An 8,823-nucleotide genomic window follows, 5' to 3' on the forward strand; every position below is an offset into this window, starting at 1 on the left:
TTTTTTGAACTATTTGTGATTTCTTTTATTTCTGCATTTTATTGGTTTTCTAATTTTTTATGTCCATTTATGACATTGATGTGTAACGCTAATGTTATCTGTTTCTTTTTAAGACAGTGTTATTACATGTTATACGCATTATTCTACCGATTGTATGACGTACGAAATATATCTTTTTGCTTTATATGACTTGCTTTGATGTCGGTGAAGTTGACATATCATTTTCCAGCAGATAAAAAATAAAAGGGAGTTCTTGTCGCATGCAGTCGAGTTCTATAGTTCCTGATACTTTTTAGTAATAGTTCTGATGATTTTACCCAAAAAACAGTCGATCGAAAAAATAATCTGCTAACTTCCCGTAGCAGATCATTTTCTAGCAGAAAAAAAATAAAAGAGTTTCTCTCGCATACAGTCGAGTTCTATAGTTTCTGATACTTTTTAGCGATAGTTCTGGTAATTTTGCAAAAAAAATCCATTGAAAGAAATCATCATCAAAACTTACGCAAATGATGTTCACGGCAGATCTTCGAAGTTGAATATTTTCTTAACAGTGACCGGATTGTTTTCGATTATAGAAATTTCTTTCACAATTCTTAGAGTTCTACTAAAAAACGGAACTCTTATCAGAACGTCTAAAATTTTCAAAAAAAAAATGTTATGCGGACTTAGTCGAATTTCACACGTTGCATCCTCGAAGTCGAATATTTTTTTAACTAGCCATTAAGAAGTTAATATATTATGTCTTGCTGAACATTTAGAAATTAAGTTAAAAGTATAATCAATACTCGGACACGTACCTATATCTGGACACCTTTATTATTCATAAGTATAACGCGAATTAAAATAAAAAATAAAAATATTTTTTTTTGTAGTTTGAAACTTTAGTTATGGTATCTAAATGTTTATTTTCATAAATTTATATTTTTTTAAAGGTATCCAGGCATAGGTACGTGTCCAGGCATTGGTACATTTACCTACTCTTAAGTGTCCGGGTATTGGTACCTTTATACTTTCATTGGATCTGAAAATTAAATAATTTCCCTCCGCACAAGCCGAAATAATTAATAAGATATTTATGATGAATAGTTCACGAAAGAGTACTTTTCAATGAAAAGTAGATTACAGCGGATATACTATATAAGAATAGTTCGAGCTTGTGAACATATCGTTTTGTTAATGATACTATGTAAATGTAATTTTCAAAAAAGGTAAAAAACGGCGCCAAGTACACTTTTATCATATACATGAATGATACGCGAGATTCACTTACGTGACAAGTTAAACGTCTATTGTTTTCTATTTCGTATACATTGAGTATAATTATGTATTTTTTTTTTTTGATATTTAAAGGCGCACATTATATTATCGATTGAAGTTCGGCCAAATCTGTTTGGCCGAAACGGTCGTTTATTATAAGTTTTAATACGAAATCGTAACACGCGATTTGGCATAAAAACATGAACTTTCATTACCGCAGAGAGAAAAAAAGATTCTAAAAATCTCGAGATCCCCCGTGTACATGGATTTTTACGTAAATTTAACATTGTAATGACTTAACGCATTTTTATTTTTCGATATCTTTTTTCTATATTTCTAAAGGGTGTAAAAAAGAATGGTGCACGGAAAGGACAGTTTTGCTGAAGTATCTAAAAATTTAACTAGATACTGATCTGAAAATAATTTTGTTGCATCATCAAAATAATTATGTAAAACAATCAAACTGATTACTAAAATATCAAAATGTTTACAGCATTATCATCGTACTTCAGCGACCTACTATAATTATTTTAATGGTGCAACTAAGTTATTTTTAAACAGAAAATTGTTCTTTCCGTATATGTATAGATTAAGGGCATGCATTTCCATGATGCGTGAATAAGAAACTCTGCATATCTGAAAATGATTTTGTTGGTCCATCAAAATAATTATGTAGAACTTAATTAAACTGATTGTTAAAGTGTCAAAATTTTTTACAGAATCATCATATTTCAGCGACTTACTATAATTATTTTAATGGTGTAACAATTATTTTCAGATCTGTATATCTGGCTAAATTTTTAGATATTTAGCAAAACCGTTTTTTCCGGGCACATATTTTTATCAGGGTCTAAATATCGCTAATATATATCACTAATGTAAAATGTACATAAACGAAGCCAGTTGTTGCCATTTGTACACGCATTAATCTAATAATTTTTTCGTCTGAACATTGTTGGAATATTATCGAATTATTAGAGAATCTTAATATTTTGAGTTCGACTGATTGAGATTCAGCGGAAAGGCAAATATGTAAAATATATGAGAAGCTTGAAGAAGTGCAGGATGTCTCTACTGAGATTACCCGGAAAGGAACAGACAGTATCTGAACATTTTTAATTCTTTAGGGGCCTGTGTACATAATTATGTACTAAAAAAGAAAAAAAACAAAAATAAACAAGAAAGACAAAAAAAAAAACAAAAAAACAAAACAAAAAAAAAACAAAAAAAAACAAAAAAAAACTAAAAAAACTAAAAACTAAAAAAATTAAAAAACTGTTATCATGGACGTCTTTTAAGACTATCTTATAAATTATAACATTTTACTCCAACGGGATCGATGTGTGGCCCCTAAAGGGTTAAAGAAAGAGAAAGTTACGACAAATGGATTAATAACGCGTAATAAGTTAATATTTATTTTAACTGGCTTAATAGATTAGTGTGATTGTGGCATTTAAAATTATCACGTGAACGTTATTTGTTACCTTATATATTATCTTTTGTGAATCGCGGCAGAAAGGACAAAAAGTTCATTTACACATAGTTGTCTCATGTGTTGGTGCCGAACGACCGACGACACATATAGTTCGCCTAGTTTCGGCGGATTGCACTGATCCCGTTTTGTGGTAGGTCACTGGTAGGCGAGAATCGGTCGTTCCAGTTCCATTCTACAACTGCACGTGATTTCGACGTTCGTTCTGAGCATTTCCGTGTTTGCCTTATATTTTACACCGACGGTGTCGGAGAAGAAACGTCGATCATCGGAGATGTTTCTTTAGGATCCAAACAACGCACTGATGCTTCTGGAACTGAATATGCAACGGTATCGCTACTCTTCGCGCAGTCACCGATCGTTCTACAACGTAAATTAGGTGAGAAGATGCATTCAAGCGAATGGGTATTTCAACCCCCATTGCTGCGCGGAATCAACGTGGAGCTGCTTAATCGAAACCTCTGGCAACAATTCTACGAGAATACAGAAATGATAATTACCAAGAGCGGTCGGCGCATGTTCCCGTCCGTTCAAATAAACGTAAACGGTTTGGAGAAACGTGAGAATTATTATGTCTTTATGGAGATAGCACCGCCCTCCGGTCGCCGCCACAAGTACTATGGATACCAGAACGGGGGCAAGAACAGCAATATGGGTCGCTGGAGTTTTACGGGGCCGGCAGAGCCGCAACAGCCCTTCGGCTATAGAATTTATAAGCATCCTGAGAGTCCGGCAACGGGGAGCTACTGGATGGACAATCCGATCAACTTCAATAAATTGAAGCTCACGAACATCAACGATCTCAATAATAACGTGGTATTAACATCGACGGACAAATACGTTCCTAGGATCTAAATAGTCCGTTGCTTCGATGCGAACTACAACGAGCTCTTTACTCATTCAACCACGTTGTTTGCTTTTAAGGAGACGGAATTTATCGCGGTGACGGCATACCAAAACGAGAACATCACAAAGTTGAAGATCAATAACAATCCATTCGCGAAGGGTTTTCGCGAGACGGGTCTGTCACGGTTTAAGCGAAAGCATCATTCGATCGATCATCAGGCCCAATCGGATTCCAGTCCCGACGAAGGGGTCTCATTGACCTACGACTTTGAATCGAATCAGCCGAACGATCCCTCCTTAAGGATTTCAAGTTCATGAGAGCATGCGATTATCTTTCACTTTAGCCGGGGAGTCGAAGTTGGCCGGCCTTGCAACGTGGGAGAAGCGGACGCGAATCCCGCCACCGTTGCGTGTCGATCCCCGGCGCCAGGCATGCTTGAAACGCATTGCCCGTGCACTGCGTTTGACACAGATGGATGGATGGATATCCATTCACGAAATAACTTATTACTATTTATTTCTATTTTAATTTGACACGGCTACTAGGGGCAAGTTTAGTCGAGACCGTGGACATGTTCGGACGTGTTTTGTCCTGAATAATTTTTGAAGATTGCTCATGCAATCGGCGCCGAGTTTGGATTGAATCTTTCGAGTCTGTATTTATTATTTTCGACTTGTTCTTGGCCGTTATGTGATCCTGAGGAGGATTAGGTGCCATGAAATTTACAAAGAAGAAGAAGAAGGCTATTGCAGGCCACGGCTACTCGTGGCATGAGTTTCGTGCATCAAGAGGCGTAATCGTTTTTATACCCGATAACTAACGCCTACTTTTGAGAAGCCAGCTACGCAGTCACTGGGTGTCTCCGCACTAACCGTGTCATCAATCTCGCATCGTGCGTGCAGTGCTCGGACCATTCGAAAACTCGGGCGTTTCAGATTCATTCTTGACTTCATATTTACTGCGTGTTGGGGAGCAAACGGATTGACAGCCGAAACCTTCCCAGATAATCGTGCTCTTCCTTGGCTCCACAACTCACCAGCGATATTTGGGCCTGTATCACTACAGGCTCACTAGAGGCGCAGTCAGATCGCTATTGACGCCACTTGGTTACTGCAGAGAGCGCCGGTTAGCCGACATCAGATTTTACGACCGAGCCGTACTGAATCGGAACAGCCTCATTGCAGCGGTCCAGCGAGACCACTGGGAGGTGGGCGCATGAGTTGACTGGGAGAGGCTATATATTCGCATCACCAGACCAGTAACTGACTTTGACCTCAGGCCCAAAGAGACTCGTGCAGAGAATCAAGGGCCTAAGGCAGCCTGACTCCTCCAATACAATACGAGAGTGCTCGCACCAGCATAATTTTTAGGTTATTTGAATCTTCGGATTCTAACACTGATTCGTTACCTTTTTGCGTTCTTTTCTGCCACGATTTACAAATGGTAGTAGTCTTGCCACTCTTTGCAACGCGGACGGGAGAGAGGCCGCCGTGGCCAGCGTGATTACCGGTACTAGATCCGACCGAGAGAATGAATACTGCATACGCGATCGCGTACTTACCGCTGATCGGCGAGCGACCGGTCGTTCGGCCGCGGGTCCGGTACACGGCCAACAGTGCCTTTGATCACGTAATCTGACTGATCGTTTTCAGTTTTGTCGGCGTGAACTCGCTTCTATTTTATCTTTTAATATTTAATAGCGTAGGGGCAACTATGGTAACTATACCATTTTGATTTATATAGAGTATATAGACTAATGATTATATGTGTAGAAAACTTTGTAATTAATTGTAATTGCAAGCCGTTTTATCATACATGTAAATCCAAGTGTGCTATTTCTACACGCATATAAACGTTTATGATACGTTTGACTGAAGCTCGTTTTACATGTTTTGTTGCGTGTTAAATCAACACGTTTAACCGTATTAATATGTTCTATCGTGTTAAATGGCATCATTCAAAACGACAAGAAATGTGTAAGAAGAGCTTTAGTTAAAATAACACACTTGGATTTGTAGTGAATTAGCCGTATAGAAAAAGAATCTCTCATTATTTCATAAAATTATACTTTTTTTTTTAATGAAAGAAAGTTACGCACTTAACTTTTTTTAACTTTTTAATACGCCATCATGAATATCTGTACTCGCTGCAACAAATTATGCGTTTTACTCGATGTTGTTTACGATAATCTTATCGTTGCATCTTTAATCGATTATGCGCGTATATATCGATGGTGCGAGATTTATATCAATATTACTCGTATAACGAACTCCCTCCGTAAATATATCTCCGATTTAACGTCGATTTAGAAATAATCGTGCCGTGCTCGTACCGTTTACGGACAGAAAGATTTAGGCTCGTTTCACACGTAGGTATCCGGCACCGAGCTACCGATGCCGGGTATCCGATCGTTTTTCTTTGTTTTTACAATTCGGCTATCGGACAAACGTAAATGCTCCTATATTAATCCATACACTTCGCGATCGGATACACGGCGTCAGTAGTCCAGTGTCGGATACGTGTGAAACGGGGCTTAGTCGAATTTCATCTGTTGCATCTTCGACTATCTTCTTAATTAGTGGCCGGATCGCCACTAGTCAGTGTTATAGTTGCAGGCGTTTTGATGGGAGTTTTAAGAAGATATTCGACTTCAAAGGGCTGCCGTGAATGTCATTTGCGTTTTGATGATGATTTTTTAAAACAATTCTAAGGTTTTGCAGTTTTTTACTTATTAGGAACTCTAGAACTTTTTGAAAAGAATCAAGTAAACTACTTAGAACTATTCTGTTTTTAAATTAATTTTTTTTTTTTTTTTTTTTTTGAAATAAATTAAAAAACATTTTCTTTTATCAGGAACTTTAGTACATTAAATAGTAATATTAGTGTGACTATAGCTTTGTTAAGGTCACATAAAAATCACTTTGAAATTTTTAAACTAAAATTCCCATTTTTTATTACTTTCTCTGAGGTGTAAATCCGGGGGGGGGGGGGGGGTCCCATTTGCCTACAATCCCGATTGCCTACAGAGCAATTGCCTACAAGCATTATTGCGCATATGTAATAGTTTAAAATACGAACGTACGTTTGGCCAAACACATTGCACACATGACTTTATTGCACACGAATCCATTTAAATCATCAAATATTTATTTGTCGCAACTATAATGTAAAACTGTATTAACCCTGCGTGTGTAAAGTCTTTTTCGGCACCTGTAACGGGTAACGTCGGGTCACTCGTGTCCGACGCCTAAAAAATACTTTAGTGTTCTAAAAAAATCTGAAAAAATTCATGTTACCTTATTAACTATCCTACTTTAAGGATTAATCGCTATATTGCCGATTTTTTTATTTGTTTAAACAATATATTTATATAAACAAATAAAAACGTGAAGAATGGACCATTTTTTTCAAAAAATCGTAACTTTGGTAAAAATTAATATATTAAAAAAAAAATTAAAGTTTAAGAATAGTACTTTAAAGAAAAAAATATTAGAAGTAAGTATAAATTAATGGGATGCTTAAGTTTTGAGCATCAAAATCACGTTTTTTGAAAGTACGTAAATAGGTACAAATTACAGTAAAATACACATTTTATTCATTTTTAATCAATTTTATTCATGAAAATGTAATTGATCACAATTATTTATTACAAAATTATAAAAAAGTACAAAAATATGAAAAAATTATATCGAGGCTAAATTATTGTGCACAGTCAAAACATATTATTTATCGATAACTAAGATTAATCTATCAATTCCCAATGAAAGAACATGAATTTTTAGTAAAAAAAAAACATCCAAATTAAAATAAACATTTTACTCACCTGCTATTTTTAATCAACGTAACGTGTAATGTCGGGTTACTCGTGCACTTTCAAAATTTCGTCTGGCTCTCACAACGGCTGTTTACGCACTAGACCGTCGGTGCTTGGGGAGCTAGTAGCTTAGTAGCATTCAATTTTTTTTAGTATAGTTTGGTCCCGCCCTCCCCCCCTCCCTTCGAGCTACAAGGGACAGTCACTTTCGCCAGGGCACGAGTGACCCGACGTTACACACGAACGGTTAAGAAATACACATAGAAAAATTAACAAATTATTATGAGTAATTAATATATAATATATATAAAAAATCATTTTTTGCTACATAAATTTTAGCCTCAAATAAATGTGTAATAAAAGTTTTGTAATCTTTTAAATTATCTTGGCTTTCGTATTCAATTTTTTTTGTCAATTCGAGTTCGTAAGCAGTCAAATGTTCAGAATATCCTACAATTGAAAAATGTGTGTAAACTAAGTAAACTTTTTGGTTGTTACAATTTAACATAATGACATTAATTTTTCCAAACGCTATAGGTCCATTGTCAGTAATTTTGTTTGTTCGTATTATATTGTTAATCTCATTTCGTACCACTCAACTGAATCCAGTTGAAGCATTAAAAACTTCTATATTTTGTAAATGAAATTGTAGATTTCAAATATAACCATTCTTTTGTATCACTAAAGTTTCTAATTGTACACGGAGAAAATTTTATAGTAAATATTACTATGGTGTCGCATTAGCTGCGGACCATCGAGGAATTTTAAGTTAAATTACTATGTTTATGGTAAAAAATACGTTATTTTATCGTTTTTAAAACAATAATTATAGTATTTTAACTTGAAATTCCTCGATGGTCCGCAGCTAGTGCGACATCATAGTAATATTTACTATAAAATTTTCTCCGTGTAGCACTATGAGATATGCGATTACCAAAACCTTCATCCCTTATAGAAATTTAATATTGTAAGTGATTATTTGGCTAGTAATTAATTACTTATTTTGAGTATTGAAATCATAAAAAACAGTACTTTTAATACTCGAAATAAGTAATTAATCACTAGCCAAATAATCATTTACAGTATTAAATTTCTGTAAGGGATTACAAACGAATCTATATAACAAAGTTTTAGTTGATGTTTTAATGCTAATGAATAAGCTATGTTTGTTCGTGAAGACATAGTCTTTGAATAAGCAATCACTTAATTGTGCTTAGCTTCGAACCTTATGCATGATAGGTTTTTTAATGGTCCATATTTTTCATTTATTTATGAATAATGAATGATGTATGTGATGTTTCGGCTTCAAATTATTTCCGAAAAGATCTATGTTTAACTTTAAATATTTGTTTAGGATTAAGGGGTCATATACGTTTCTCGGCCCTGAAAAGAAGTCCAATAATTATGAGGGAT

At 35.3% G+C, this 8,823-nt stretch overlaps 1 pseudogene; it reads left to right on the forward strand.

Annotated features, from left to right (window-relative positions):
- The first annotated feature begins 2,322 nt into the window (after nt 1-2,322).
- On the forward strand, nt 2,323-4,016 carry LOC112453231 (annotated as a pseudogene).
- Nucleotides 4,017-8,823: the final 4,807 nt, after the last annotated feature.

Source organism: Temnothorax curvispinosus, unplaced genomic scaffold, assembly GCF_003070985.1.
Source record: "Temnothorax curvispinosus isolate PA1 unplaced genomic scaffold, ASM307098v1 QBEX01004187.1, whole genome shotgun sequence".
Lineage (NCBI taxonomy): Eukaryota > Metazoa > Arthropoda > Insecta > Hymenoptera > Formicidae > Temnothorax > Temnothorax curvispinosus.